Source organism: Papilio polytes, unplaced genomic scaffold (assembly GCF_000836215.1).
Source record: "Papilio polytes unplaced genomic scaffold, Ppol_1.0 DF824047.1, whole genome shotgun sequence".
Lineage (NCBI taxonomy): Eukaryota > Metazoa > Arthropoda > Insecta > Lepidoptera > Papilionidae > Papilio > Papilio polytes.
Genome location: NW_013525157.1, coordinates 1215417 through 1232821, shown reverse-complemented (window position 1 = coordinate 1232821; position 17405 = coordinate 1215417). Strand labels below are relative to the sequence as shown.

General features: G+C 32.4%; 1 protein-coding gene across 4 annotated transcripts in view; it reads right to left on the bottom strand.

Moving 5' to 3' along the window:
- The window catches only part of LOC106100680 (myosin-IIIb-like), a 30387-nt gene extending 18410 nt beyond the window's left edge, over positions 1-11977 (bottom strand). For all 4 annotated transcript variants that reach the window (XM_013279647.1, XM_013279649.1, XM_013279648.1 and 1 more), the window contains exon 1: positions 11751-11977. The gene's annotated coding sequence lies outside the window, so the exon portion shown is untranslated. The remainder of the gene's footprint in view (positions 1-11750) is intronic.
- Positions 11978-17405: the final 5428 nt, after the last annotated feature.

Sequence of the window (17405 nt, the reverse complement as noted above, 5' to 3'; positions counted from 1 at the left end):
TTCCTAATGCACACCCTTCTCGCTACTTCATTCCCCGCATCGGCGCGGGGGCTTACCCATGTGTGGGGGTCTAAAACTGTCCTCTACAATCCGCATTATAATAGAATCTAGTCGATTAACGCTACTTAAGTCTTTTGTTGATAATGGATTTGTCATCATCATCTATTTGCCCTTATCTCTTATAGAGGGCCGGCACAGTATGTGCTGCTCTTCCATACATCTCTATCAGCCGTCATATCTGAATCCACTAATTCTTAAGCATATCCTCTTTCATACAAGCCATCTATACTTTCTTTAGTCTTTTTCTACCTTTGTAGCCATCCACATTCAATCTTAACACTTTCTGGTTTATGTCCCCATCGTATGGATTAGTACCGTTAACAATATTCTATATGTCCAATAAAGATAATAACATAAATATCTCTTGTTGGATGACGTCATTAGAGATCAACGCCTCAGATTTTTGAAATGTAAGCCCACACAGATTTATAACAATACTTTGCTCTTATTATTAATATTAAAATATCCTTATGAGTCAACTTGATATTGAATAAAAATTAACGGAACATAAAAACAATTTCACGTCAAAAGCAATCTTCTTGTGTTGTCAAATAATTATTACAATTTTTATTCGGCCTTAATTTTTAAAAATACTAGTTTTCGCCCGCGACTCCGTCTGCGTGGAATTTAAAAAAAAAACAAAAGTTAGTAGCCTATGTGTTCTTCTAGTCTATCCTCTACATCTATGCCAAATTTCATCGAGATCCGTTCAGCCGTCAGGCTACAAACTAACAAACATTTATCTAAACATTTGCATTTATAATATTAGTATGAAGTTTATAACAATTATTTACTTGAACTACGAGTGCAAATTTGTCTCAGCACAGAATTTTAAAGTTTTCGACGCACCAATGTGTATTTTACTATGTTATTTTGTTTGTTTAAATTTACAGTGGACAAGGAAGCCTTTCAAAAAGAACAATCCCTTCCAAGTTATCGTAAACAGGGTCGTTGTACCTGTGTCTACAAGACAGATGGCATTACGACGCCTATAAAGTGCAAACTGACATGAAATATTAATATTCAATTGTGTCAAGTTTACGACAAGCGTATAAATCACATTACTTAAAGTAAGTGTTGACTTACATTATAATAGGTTAGAAAAAAACGGCAACTTGTTAAAACGTAAAGTAATCCGTCAAATGATTAATGATTGTTCATTTTGCGTGATAATTAATAGTTGAAATGTCTTATTTAACCCAGTTATGTATCATTTAGTGTCAATGTAATTGCATAATTTATTTTGGAAAGTAACTTAACACCGCCGTAATTCAATATTATCAAAACGGGAACTTTAGTTCGTGCTTGCCAAACACAAGCTAGCTCGACCGACGCGACGCGGTGAAGGCTATATTTAGCTAAACGCTGGCGAACGTGTTCAAGTGGCACGTTCAGGCCAGACGCCTGATCCAATATAACTTGACTAACTTTAACTTAACCCTTAAGGTGTGACTTAAACAATAACAACTCTCCTTTGTCGAAGAATTATTTTCTTTCTAGAAAGGTTTATTTAATTTCTCTTAAATTGTATAAAACAAGTAATTAATATTGTAGATTGTAATGTATTACTTACCATCAATATTATTCACTTGTCCTTTTCCATTCGGAAGATCAGCTCAGTATGTAATACTCTTTCATACATTCCTATAAGCCGTCATATCTGAATTCACTCCTGTCTTACTTAAGATTACAAATTACAAATGCCACTTGTTTATTTTAAGTGTGTTACGAATAGGAAGCTTTACAAAACATTGTTATACAGACGATGTTTACTCTAACATGCTCATGTTAAAGCGCACATGGGTCGCGACCCAAAAAGTAACGTATGTAACTATTTGGCTAGTTGCAGCAAGTCCACGCCAACGCAAATACGTTACGATTGTTAAATAATTAAAATGCGTTCAAATTAATTTTGAATGCTTACAATACAAACAATTTGCCAGTGACACAATATCTAAAAACACGGAAATATAATTTGCTAATGGTAAATCTATGCAATAAGAATTAGTAACGAATAATTTTGTGTCTCTTGCTGATTTAAGAAAAAAATTACATTTGACGTATAACATTTTCCATTACAATATCTGTGAGATATCTAATTTTTTACGCATTACAATAAGTTGACACAATAGCCGACATCGTTTGTACTCGTAAACTACTTTTAATTTTTCTAAAGGAAAGAAATTAGAACGAACGCTGGCAATGGATTGTGTAAAAAGAGTAACCTACCGTGCCGCTTCGTTGAACCAAACAAAGCCAATACGATTATACGATAGACTTCTTCTAAAATAAACGGGAAGTTCAATTTGTTGTTATCACCATGGAGAGAAAGTAACACTTTCACGACTAAATCAATGGTAAATAAATCGTTTTCAATTAAAACATCGATAACAGCTCTGTAACAGGATTGAATCGATTTGAAGAATTGGATTGGATATTTTATTGGTCGAGTTTTGGTCACGTAATAATCTACTTTTAAGAAATTTGAATAAATCGACCGTCGAATGCACGGTAGTTATTATGTAAGCATTAAACATATATATCGGTTATCGTACATCAGTGAATAACAGTCATGGTTTCGAATGTCGTGTAATAAAAATATTCATATGTATTTTTTTTACTTAAAAAATACTAAGAATCAAAAGGCTAAAATTCTAAACTACCTACGTATTTTAAGGTAATATGTATAGCGTATACTTTTCGAGATTTTAGAGAGGAAATGGCTTTCGATAAAGTGACCTGAGCGCTGCAAACTGGTACTGATTACGATAACGTTCGTCATTTCCGCATAATAAATTTAACATTAATCATGTGTTGAATTAATAACATTATCTGTAAGAACTACTTATATTACTATTTCCATTATTTTGTCAAAAGTAACACATTCATCATACCATCTGCGGATTCCGCGTGGTTATATAAACCTCAATTATATAAAGGTTTAATAATAATCGAGGTAAAGAGGCTGTCAAAATTACGACGGCACACATTTTACAATATTTAACCAACACCTTTGTTTTAGTCTCGTGGGAAAATTATTTCTACAAACAATTATAATATGGTCATTATGTAGTACTGTGTATTTGGTGACTAGTGCGTCGAATTGTATATGAAATCTTCAATGTTTTTTAATTCTGCGATAAAAGCGTGAAATTGTTCGTTAAATTTAACATATTACTTTTATACGGAAGTCTAAAATGTCAGATGGTAGAAATTCTAAATGTATCGTTGCAATCGGTGAATGACCTCAGAAAATTCAAGCGTGGAGAAAAAGATATTATAAAAAGCGAGGATTTTATCATGTAAAACAGTTGTTTATTTTGGCGTCAGAAATTTACTTCGGAAAATGCGTTTAGGTGTAAAGATTTTGAATTTAATAATGCCAGGTAACTATCACGTTGCATCGTCAAATGATAAAGAGTTATTTCATTAAAAAATGTATATTATCGATAGTGATGCGTGGGCTTGCAGACCGATAAGGTTATCGTACCAAAACGTGTAGTGATGCGTACTGATATGGGATGCCGAGGAGAATCGATCGTTTGTAACGGTTTCGATTCTGTTATGAATACGAATGAACGCCGGTACGTTAGCATGCGACGAGCAGCACCAATTAAAATCATATGAATCTTTTTAATAACTATTACGTATAACTGTTTCTTAATTTATAATAGATTTTTAAATGAGATTATTAGATAATTTATCGCTACACTATAATACATTTATTTGTTAATGATTTACTAATATATTTTAAAACAATATGCTTACCGGTACTTTTTTTAATAGTTTAATGGCAAACGAGCAAGTGACCACCTGATTTCGCTACTTATTGCTGCTCAAAAACAATCGAGAATTGATAGTGTTAAAGATAAAATCCTCATTAGTCGTAATACCGAACGAACATAGGTGGAATATTCCATAAAGAAAACTATGTATGTACTTAATTAAGTGAAGAGGCGCTCCTATATTTTAATAAGTGTAATATGCTATTTTAAGTGTGCGGTTGTAAGGAATCGGTTTAAATGTCTTGCAATGCTATCGCGTTACTAATGTTCTTACAGCTCACAGCACGTGAGTGTCGCCTTTCATAGCATTTGATGTAGTTTGATACTAAACAATTTACGTCGACGGATAAAAATTTATTCAGTACCTATAATATTGTAACTTTAAATGGATTGATGGATGTTTGTTATAATTTGAAGCCTACACTGCTGAACGGATCAAATTTGGCACAGATATAGAGGTAAGTCTGGAAGACCACATAGGCTACTTACATTTGTTTTTTTTTTAATTTAACGCATACGGAGTCGAGGGCGGCAGCTAGTTATAAATATGAAACCAGAAGTTGATGAAATCATCAAATAAAATTATTTGAAACTACCAAGTTTTTGATGTAACAATACAACTTGATTATTCGTGACTTAAATACCTAATCCAGATACTAAGTCGGTCGTTTTAATTTTGTTTATAGTTGTTTTCTGCGCATTTCATTATTTACGTTACATATTAATGCTATGATTTAAATCTTATTTGCACTTTAATTAGATATTATTTTCTTTTCTACAAGACGAAAGTTTATTATGTAAAAATTTTCTAACAAACCATTTCCCATGTCCCTATCTATACTATTATAATAAAGCGTAAACACACACTTCTTTATTGCCTAAGATGTCAGCAATTACAGCATATTTTGAACAATCCTTTTATTAATAAAAAGCCCCACACTTGCGCCACGCTTTACGCTATACATTTTAATGCCATTAAACTTAGGGGGTAAATTTTTTGGATAAAAATCCTAATGTGGGAAAGAGACCATAAGTTGCTGCCAACGTCAAGGAAGCAAGGTTGACATCATGTCATGTCATTTTGACATTTGTAATTGATAATTTGACAAATGTAAACAATAAAATCGTCGCACGGAAACAGCTAGTATGTTATAAAATTTAACTGAATATGAGAATGTTTCTTATTTATTATTACAATATAAATGTATTGTACAATATAGAAAATAATTATTTTACATTTAGAAAAGCTCGTTAAACTGTAGTTAAATTGCAGTATAAAATATTTATGTCATCAACTCATCTTTTTTGCACAATTAAGTATGAATCACGTATGTTCAATAAAATAAGACAAAGAAGTTGATAGTTTAATAAATGAAAGCGATTATTAATAACCAACAGGCCGCTTTATCGCCATAGTAAATTGATAAATACTAGAGTGTGAAAGCAGTGTAGAATTTTATATAGAAAAATAAATTATAAACAGCATTGTTTCCGAATATTTCTCTATTCTAGTCATAAACAGGTCATCCATGTTTATCAAAGTCAAATTAAAGGATCACGTTTGAATAAGCAATGGTCATCGAAAAAGGATAGACAAATTGAACAAAAGTTCTAACGTCAACTGTTTAAAGTTGTCAGTGCCGACTTTTGTAACAGTCCGTGTATGACGGCCTTTAATATCATATTATTTCACTCAGTAAACAATGACTACTATTCTAAATTCATCAACATTCCTAAAATACATATTTAATCGAAATTATTCTACATATCTATAGATTCTCTAATACAGACCAATGATTATTTTTCCGTTTCTCTTTGTCTATTGAAATATAACAAATCTGTTCAATGACGCGTGAAATGACTATTATAAGGGTAACCTTTAGTGTATCATTTAAACGTTGTGCAAGCAATGAGAATCGACGAAGCACAAATCCTATTCCAAAATGCGAAACTAATTTATAGCCAAAGCATCGAACAATGCATGTGAATTTCGTACTGTTTATGTCCATTATAATCTTATAGGTTAGGTTATATGTTGTTTATTTGTATTTTTATTGTTTCTTTAGTTGCTAATTTATTTGACAACAGAAGTACCAACTTTCAAATAACACCAAGAAACTAACCTTTCCTACATTCAAACAGTACAACACTGCTACTTCAAAGGTCATCCAAGGTTTGTATGATTCTAGAAAGACGTGCAAAATTCAATTAATAATACGATTATGTTTTATTCGCACGTGTAATAGTGGCCAGTAGTCGTGTAGTATAGTATATCCCCGATAAAGCGATATAAACGACTACTACAAGCATTTAAATGGTTTCATGTGAAACTATAAATATGTTATCACGTGTAGTCCAATGCCAATGTCAGGAGCCGACATAATCCAGACCCTCACCTTGAAACACGTGGAAAATGACAGAGAAAGGTCAAAACAAACTAAAGCCTCTTAAATACATACAAAACATTATTCAGATAGGCCGGAGGTGTGAATAAAATAATAATAAAATAGCATATTACTTAATTGAATCATTTGTATTAATGGGGGTGAATAATTAAGCAGCGTTGCTTTAACGACTGGTTTTGAAAGTAGGCATAAGTGTTTAGCAACCGGTTCTTTCATTGTCTAATATTTTCATAAAATAAGTTAACTCAAAAACTTTCGATACAAGATTCCGCAACTATTCCTTTTGCATAAAGAATAAAAGAAAGTTTTATTCTTTTGATTATTATGATAACATCTTGCACCACTAACTAATTGGCATAAAAACGATATTTTTATAAAAGAAATTAAACAGTCTTACGATATTATCCTTATTAATTCACTTTCTATTTAATTTTTAAGACTTTCAACATTTTATTCATTAATTATTATAATATTTCTAGTTCAAAGCTTAGCTTAGATAATAGGTTCGGGTCAATCACTTATCTAAATAATTAACATGAGCAATAAGTAAATTAATATAAGAGTATACATACATAATTCACTAATATACACTACGTCAAAACAGCCTTTCGCTTACCGTATAGTATATACTAGCTATTCTCGTGCGACTTCATCCGTGTAAAATATAAAAATTTCGTTTTATTATTCACATTTGTCAAATTATCAATAGCAAATGTCAAAATGACATGACATGACAACCCTTAGCAGTCTTGCTTTCTTAATGTTGGCAGCAACTTATGGACTCTTTCTCACATAAGGGTTTTTATCCAAAATATATACCCCCTAAGTTTAATGGCGTTAAAATATATAGCCTAAAGCGTGACTTAAGTGTAGGGCTTTTTATTAAAAAAAAGAATTATTCAAAAATATGCTGTAATTGCTGACATCTTAGGCAACAAAGAAGTGTGTGTTTACGCATTATTATAATAGTATAGATATAGATTTACTTAAATGTAAAATAACTCTTTTTATCACATTAATTATAGCGATGTTTCAGTACATGTGTTTTGGCAATGAAAACCCACTATTAGGTACATATTGATACAGACCTAAGTCATCGTAACATTACCTAAGGCTTAACATAATTATTGTTCTGTGTCCGCGACATTTAGTGCGTGTATGTCGCTCAACCATTTAACGTTACAGTAAAAAGTTATGGATAAATTTATACCATCAAAAACATCATTAGATTTGTTACCACTGTGTGGTTTGTTTAGTTAATGATAATAAGCAACGGTAAAAGATAAAAATAATAATTAAACAGATATGGCTATTATGTAAAAAGCTTTTACTATCCACAAAATTATACTAGTAAATTTCGCTATTTTAAACATTTTATTATATGATTATACTCAACGTTGACATTTCCAATTTTAATGGCCAAATTACTTTTATAAATACGATAGTATTTAAATATAAGACAATCTTTCTAAATCTCTAGATATTTAAATACCTTTCTATTCTAATAAGTCTTATCTTTAGATTCCTATATGATTGAACTAGCTGTTCCCGCGCGGCTCCATCCGCATAAATGGAAATTTTATTTTATTGTTCACATTTGTCAAATTATCAATAGCAAATGTCAAAATGACATGACATGACAAACCTTGCCAATCTTGTTTCCTTGATGTTGGCAGCAACTTACGGTCTCTTTCCCACACTAGAGTTTTAATCCAAAATATTTATCCCCTAAAATATGTAGCCTAAAGCGTAACGTAAGTGTAGGTCTTTTTATTAATGAAAGAATTATTTAAAAATATACCGTAATTGCTGACATCTTAGGCAACAAAGTAGTGTGTGTTTACGCTTTATTATAATAATATAGTATAGTATGGATAAGTTAAAGGACGTCTTATAACAATTGGTGCAATAACACCAGATTAATCATTGCTAATCGAATATAGTTTCAAGTCAATAAGGCGTGGACACATCTCTGGCCTTGACACGACAGACGTCAGAACCTAATTACGGCAATTTATCTTCGGCCAATCGATCGGCCACAATTATGATAATTAGTCATCTTTATGCATTAAGTGTTAGTTTCCAATTGACAATGGGATTATAGCATGTTGATATTCACGTAATGGTCATTTGACATGATCTGAAGATTGGATCACTGTATTGTATGATTCTTTTGCACGTTATATTTGAATATGTAAGGTGCTAAATTACATTACAATTTTATCTATACTATTATAAGAAAGCGTAAACACACACTTCTTTGTTGCCTAAGATGCCAGCAACTACAACATTTTTGAATAAATCTTTTTTTCATAAAAAGCCCTACACTTAAGTCACGCTTTAAGCTCTATATTTCACGCCATTAAACATAGGGGTAAATGTTTTGGATAAAAACCCTAATGTGGGAAAGAGACCATAAGTTGCTGCCCACATCAAGGAAGCAAGGTTGCCATGGTTTGTCATAATGTCACATTTTTGACATTTGCAATTGATAATTTAACACATGTAAACAACAAAATAATATTTTCACAATTTTATGCGGATGAAGTCGCACGGTAACAGCTAGTATTGTCATAAAGTACTTTAAGTTTGAGATTATATTTAACTAAATTTTGGTTATTTAATTGTTTTTTCGGTGGCACTAGGACCTCAAAAACCCATAGCATTCTTAGTTAGGAAGTCAATATGTTGCGTTTTAAAAGTGAGAATAACTGTAACATTAATAAATACAAAATTTAGGTTAAATATATTAATACAAAAGAATCGTAAATAACTTGCAGTTATAGTTATAAACTTCTAAAGCGGCTAAAAAACCTGTATAGGTTGTTCACAAATAACGTATGCAACGAAAAACCACTTGTAATTACATTATTTCTACATTACTTTTATACAAACATATTTATGTCAATAACAGTAGCATAAAACTAATAAAATATGAAAGAAAATTTGCGTCATCACACAAATTTGGTGAAATATAAAACGTGGATTGATTGAAATTTAATAAATGTTCATGAATACATTCAAAATATCATTAACATCACATCAGTAGTATTTATGCCAGAGTTGTAATTACATCACAAGGCGTTGATAGACGTGAACCTAATTACGCATGGCTACACTGTTAGAGCACAGTGGATATCTTGTAAGCTAAATTGATAACTCGTCGGATCTAATGAGATAACTGTAAGTTGTATGAACTAATGCTCACAAAGAAACACATAAGCAAAAATACATCGATAGATGAAATCGAAATGCCTAAGGAATAACCGAAAACTTTTGTAGCATATGTTTTATCACTGTGCTATTTTTGTTTATAGTGAAAACAAATGAGGCTTTCAGTATTCAGTCAACCTTTGACACATTCAAGAAATATTGTTTAATGAAAATAAAAACGCAATAACTGATTGTCAATAACATTTCTCATCGATGATTAAAATAAAGATGTGGCGATTTGTTTGAGTTCTTTCAGGATTCGGTAAGCAATTGTCTTTACTCGTGGACGGTGAAATCACAAGCAATAACAACGAGGTCGAAACTGTGCCATCAAGCCCACGTCTCTGCCGGCCGCTCCGATTGACAAGCAGCGTGACGTATCGATGGCGGACCACTTTTGCCACCGAGACTGATGAGCGAATTGAAAACATCAAAACCGAGGGAAATATGAAACAAATTGTCTTGTTTTCTATTAAGTCGTCGATTTGTAAGCACGTACAAAAGACTCAGTCGACCGTCGTGTCGCGGCTTTGCAATTAGATCCGGAAGAACGTCGGATGTTCATTACCCGCGAACCGTCTCTAATGCCTTGCGACAGCTACGCGTTGCCTCAATTTAGGTAAACATATGTTAACACCCTTGCAACGATGTGCAATTACGTGCAGAAAGCATTACGGGATATACTTTTTTTTTTATTTTAAATCTGAAACAATGGCGAAAAATACAATACAATTGCACAGACTTTCTTACTAATCATTATATCATTTTGTAGACTCCTTTCGAATCGGTTAAAGTAAATGTGTTTTAATTATGTTCCTAAATTTTTCTAAGAGAACACTGTTTTTATTAGCTTTATTATTTACTAGGTGTTGCTCGCGATTGTGTGAAATTAAAAAAAAAAGGATTAGCCTAAGTAATTCTTGCAAACATCAGTTACCTTTCAGTAAAACCCCATCAAAATCAGCCCAGCTGTTTCTGATATTAACATTTTCAATTCCTAAATCTCGAAATCTAAAGTCGCTATTTAAAAAAATTACGGGACATTATACGAACGGAACATAAAACCACGGAAAATAAATAGTTTCATAATTTCCTTGTTTGTCCATACTATGAGGCCACTGGTTTTTTAATGGTAATTATGTGTCATTACATGAACAATACTGGGAGTTTATTCCCTATCGGCAATCATGCGAACAGACTTAACAATACATGAATAGACGATCCTCAGTACATAACAAGCGCATATGGAAACCGTGATGTATTAAAAGCATTCACGCATAGGGCCGCCAACTTCAACAAACCCGAACCAAACTTAACGAAAAAAGACAGCAAAAAAATGTAAGTTGATGCTTATGAGCCGACAAAATGACATTCAATGACATATTTTACACCTCACTCTATCTTCTTTGTGATTTTTCAATGCAGCGTAGACATCGATGTTATACGTATAACCAGAATATGGACAATGCAAACCAAGGTGGCAACCCTATTCGCGGACCCATTGCGTTGGTTTGTTCGAGATTAATGATCTATTAAACACGTACCAATTCACATTTTATACATATTCAAAGTCGATACGGCTCACTTATCTGTAACGGTTATTTCTACGCAACAATTAACCATCAGCAACTGCATTTAACGTCAGTAATATACGTGATTAATTTATAGTAACTCTTACCGAAACCAAGGTCAGTACTGCAATTATAAAGTGAAGGTTTCCACTACCGAAATATTCATACAAAAAAATATCGTCATCTCTTTCATTTTGACAGAAAAAACTGAAATAACAATATTCACCATATGCATTTATAATCCGTGGGAACCCACTGTTAGTAAGTACTCATTAGTACACAATCACTATTTTGATAATTAAACGCGTGATATTTTCCTACAGTTTGCAATGGTTGCAGAAATTTTGCAATTTGTTTAGTAATGATATTTAGAAATGTTAGGTTACATTTACAAAATAATCTTGCGCATTAATTTCTTAACATTGATATCGAAATATTTATCGCAGACGGAAATAGCATTTAATTAAGACAGATTTAAATTAAAATTCAGCTTCGAATAAGAAATAAACATCGTATTAGAAGACAATTAATTCCTAAGAGATTTCCCAATTAGTAATAAATTGTTTGTTTACATTGTGTTTAATAATACTAAACAACAAACATCTTTAGATTTGATAACATCCTCTATTCTGCCCGATTGTCGGCTCATGAAAACTGCGTTTGTTTGAAAAACAAATCCGTCGATAGCACTGAATATTTGCAAACAAGGAACTTACCCGCATAAATTTGATATCGATTGCGTTCACTAACGACCAATATCCTTCAGGCTCAACAATAATATATCTCCAAAAATATAAATAATTAACACCATTCACTTTTTCATTGAAACTTAATTGTTCTGTTTGGATCGTGACATTGCCGGCGTTTAGCGACCTCGGAGTGACGAACACGCGCGACACCTCAGTCGGATGGAGGCGATGTGAAATCAGCTGTGGCTGGGGCCACCGCCGGCGCGGCTAACGGAGCCTGATGCCCCCCTGCCCCCCACTGCTCCCGCTACCTCAGCCGCACATCACATCACTCTGGTCGCATTAGCGATATAAACAGATAAGATTAACACTTCACCACCTTGTTTGTTTACGGACGCACATAAAATAGATTGGAGATTCTGAAAATGTTCACACGTTTCCCAACACATAATGTTAACGTCAGTATTGTACGTGATAATCTGTTGAAATTATACTATTGACTATGAAATGCGTATTCACGATAAGATTATGTAGCTATACATTTCTATTACGTATTGTTCTCTTGAGGAATTTGTACGAATACCTACCATAGCAATTTCTTATTGTCATTGTCGCATTCTAAACCTACCTAATAATGATGCCAGTAATTGTAACAGTAATGTACCTAAACAATGTCAGTAATTAATGTTCATCAAAATAACTGCGGTTAGCAATTTAAACAAAATCTGTCAACTGCTTTAAGAAAGGGGACAATTACATAGTTACATTGATTTTTATTTGTATATAGAAGACTAGCTTTTGCCCGCGATTTTCCCTGTTCGGAATTTAAAAAAAAAACTAAGTTAGTCTACGTACAATTCTAGGTTATTTTTTACATATGTATGTGCTACATTTCATCGCCTTTGAGGGCTACGTTCAGGAATGGACGACCTAAGGCTGATAATGAAATGATAAATGAAATTTCATCGAGTCTTGTTGAATTGTTTTGGAGATAACGTAGCTAAGTAACAAAGATCCTTCCACACTTTTATTAGTCTTTTGTACTAGTATGAAAATGTGATTATAGATAGAAGATATAAAAGTAACGGAAATAGATATGTTATTATTATTTGTTCATATTGCAGTTCGCTTTTAAACTTACATCATGCGGAAAAAATTTCGGGCAGTGAGTCACACATCTGAGCACAACATTGAGAACTGGCAAGAACAAAACCTTCGTCGTTTTTTAAACCTATGTGTGGACTAAAGATTTTATGCTATTTGTATAAAATTCACTAAATTATTTGTTCCTTTATATTTCGTTTATAACTTGATTATTTTATTTTATGGAACAAAAGTCGATAAGACGATTTCAATTGCATTAAAGATTGAACGACCTGAGAAACTTTCTTGGCTTCTTAATTCTTAAGCCAAAGTCAAATGGAAATATGTTTTTTATGCTTATTTTACAAGCAGTCCAGTCACTATAAAAGCGCCTGTAAGATGTTTATTACACGGACATCTATCTTTTTCCATTTCATCCCATCTACCAATGATTTCGTCACCTTTTCCTATGCACGGAGTGAATTATATATTCCATAACAGAAAAAAATGATAAAAGAAGGTATATTTTAATTAAGGGGAAGACCTAACAGTTTTACAAAATAGACATTATTCATTTTTTTTGGTAAAACGCAGGATAATTTTTAAAACAATCTCTTTATATTTTATTCGACCGTGACTAGACCTATATCGTTTACAGTCTCGTTTTGTAAGAAGACGATATAATGCAGTTCACCTTGACTTTTAGTCAAAACTGCGGACACACAGCGTGACCTTTACTAGACGCCATTTTGTTGCATTCGCCCGTTCTATTATATTTAAATGCCCTTCACCAAAATCTTATTAAAGACAATGAATATTTAATTATCATTTGGGGAATTACTTTGGCTTGATATTATTTAAAACTAGCTTTCGCCCGCGACTCCATCCTCGTGGAATTAAAAAAAAAACAACAGTGAGTGGCCTATGTGTTCTCCCAGACTATCGGGTTCAAACGCTAACATCCATCCACTAAAACTTTCGCATTTATAATATTAGTAAGACTAGTAAGATGAGTAAGATTATTTACTAGATAATTCTAGTGATATGAAACTTATATCAAACGAAATGTATGATATTTACTAATTCATAATGCATTAGTTAACAAGTTTATATAAGACTAGATACTAAAGATGCAAATTACCATCTTCTTGCTACGATTATGGCAGTGTTTTAGCAAAATTTACTATTTTATTACCTCGTTATAATTAATTAAACACTACCAGTTTTGATTTCTCGATCAGTTCTCGCTAGGGCTGTTATGCAGACATTTTCTCAGTAGGGAAATCGATGCTATCGGGCAACAATTTATTAGAAATCGGCCCGTTGAAGTTGTCACTTATAAAATATAACAGCGGTGTTCTTTCACCGCAAATAACTTCTTTTATCTGCACGATAGTTTAACGTCCATGATATAAATGAGTTGAGAGACACGCTGTACTAGTAAATCTAAGCGGAAAGTCTTGGCAGGTAGTGCTTAAGTAAATCACTACGTTTACCTCGACTATATACCTATATTATTATACCAAAATAACTACACTAATATTAACAAATTGTACCGATTTACACATACTTAAAAACAACTAGAGGGTTATTCATACCGTTTATTGATAGACGAAGTGATTCATAGATAAAATTCATATTTTATTTACATGCAAAGTGTATGCAAATTGCTTCATCCTGAATCCCGCATGAAACAACTTCCCGCATGCATACAAGTGAATTATCTTTGATTTATTTATATACTTCGATATGTGGCCGCTTGACAAAACTGTAATTTTTAGACCGCAATAATAACTAAGTAAGATAACCAAAATAAATTTGAAATATCCAAACAGTCTGATCGAAAATATAGAGACAAAAACATTTTCTCTCATATTATACATCTGTTATTTTCTATTTTCAATTGGAATGCAACACTAAGTGTAAATACCTAAGAAATTCTTATGAGCACTAAATCATCTATTGATTAATAGCAATATGCTAAAGACAAAAGGCATTGTGGAAAATTAATCTATCATTACTATAATTTAACGAGAAAACCTTTATGTTTTCCTTGCCCATATCTTTATATCCTAGATTATACATCCCAGTGAAATAACACTAATCAAAACATCTTTATTAAATGTTTAAAGACCAAACTATAGCATTATTTTATTAATAAAAGCTACTTAATTACCAATCGTGGCGGATAGTTCTTGTTTTCAATATGACCGCACAATATTAGTTTCGTTACGGATGATTAGAATCGTATATGCCGTGGCATTGCGTGTGTAATTAATACTTCAAAGCCAATAGAGTGTAAAGCCACCGCTGCAAACCTATAAATTACTGTTCAATTTTGTTCTGTTGCGTTCCTTACAGTGCATTTCCCTTTACTTTTCCTACTCTATCCCTGAATGTGAATGCTTAAATTCCATTATTATTTTGTCAACAACTTTATTGCAGATTCCACTATCAATAACAGAAATTTCTTGTATATAAGCAATTATTTGAATAACAATACTCGTACATTGTTGATCGAAGGGAATAACGAAGTAATAATGGAGAGTTGCCATAAAATTCCACTTGTAATTGAACACGTAATCTCTTTATTTTCAAAGTTAACGAAATGGATATAAATAGGGTTTAATACAAGTGTCTACAGTGAGAACTGACTGTTAACGTACAATAACAAACGTGTGATTGGACGCTAGAGAGTTGTCCGCGTCCAGTCCGCGCTGAACACAAAGCAAATCACCGTCATTTGTCATGCACTTCGCTCCTCGCAAAGTGTGAACCATTTTCACCGTGATTGTAACAATACCACGGAACACCAAAAGCCTTTTAAAAGAAGACTGTCGCCTCTCATTCGAACCTACGAACAAATGTAAAGCAATTTACCTATGTTGATTTATTCTAATGTAACCTAGATGTCTTTATACCTAGATTATATTTTGTTTTTGCTTTTTTCTTTTTAAATTGGATCTACGTGAAAAATAATTTAAAGTAAACAGTGAAGGTATTTGGATGATTGAATATAAATGAAAATTTTGGTAGAGATGTAAATAAAATCGATGACGATTTTCGCAGAACTTCAAAACTAAGCGGTAATAATTCTTCTTGGATGATGGTTTTATCTGAGGCGACTTGGTATGCTGACGGTACAAGTGTGTATGTAATCCGTCGAAAGGCTGTGGGAAAATGGAAACGACTGCGTGATACCATTATCTGGTTCTTTTGTAAATATGTCTAGTCTCTGATAGTGAATCTCAAACTTTTATTGAATTTACAGATAAGAATAGCAAGTTGTAAAAAATTACTAATTTCCTCGAAATAAGAGCAAGGTCTAAAATTTCATATCTAAAACTGCTTCCCTTTTTGTGTAATTTCAAACGCAAGTCTCCTAATCTGTCGTCATGATATCAAATTTTTACTGTGTAAATGGTGAAAAAATTTCGATATGTTATTATTACTTGAATTTGAATAACATTTGATTGTTCTTAGTAATATTAAAATATTATTATTATCTTTCTAATATTCTAACTGCGAAAGTTTAGATGGATGAATAGATCGATGAAATTTGGGTATTCTGGAAGAACACATAGGCTTCTTACTTTTTTTTTAAATTCCACGCGGACGGAGTCGCGGGCGAAAGCTAGTAAGTAAATAAAACAATGGGCTTACAGTTTGAGAACCTCTGATTATTGTATAAAAAGTGTAATAATTACCACGTCATAGTTTTCGACCTCAATGATTCTTCAACAGAGATGTTTTTTCCACTTGATTAAATACATGGGTTTAATGAGTTTGTTATTAAGAGAAATAATAATAAATGCAACGTTCATTAATTTTATAGTATAATTTGATTACATATACGACACAAAGGTAACCAACCTTATAAAAATATACAGTTGTTATTTACATACAGCTAGCAACGAGACTGTGAAAGACTTTTATCACTTCCACTGTCAGCAAACGCTACACACAAATACATAAAACTGAACGACCACATGTAACTCTAACGTAGACCCGACCACCGCTGTCGCAAACATGATTGACTGCAATTGATACTCAGATATAAGGCCACATGCAATTGACCATGTTCTTGTATAGTTAGTTGCCTATATTACAAGAAATATATAGTTTTATTGTCGAAAATATACGTTTAAACATACTTAGTTTCGCTTGTTATAAATCGTTTACCTCTATAGTGAGATCTTTAAAAAAGAAGTCTAAAGAAAAAATAAGCATTATATAACCATAAAGGAAATTCGTAAAATGTTTTACTACACATGTTTCTTTCTGAAAATCAACATACTCATATAGACTTTTACTTTTATTTTTATAACAGCAAATCATTATAAATAAAGAATTGCTGTTGATTTTTACTAGGCGGATTACAAATATTAATTTCGTTTCATACTATTGGTCTTACAAAGTACGTCGTACTGAGTTCTATACTCGTACATGTATGTCTTTATTACCTATTTTCCAAGCCTCATTCTAACAATCAAATGTATATACGCGAAATGTTGTAGATGTGATGGGTATACTCCTTTGATTACAAAGGGGACAAGTCAAAATATAGTCAAAGGGGAACAAAAATAAATTGGGCTTCGA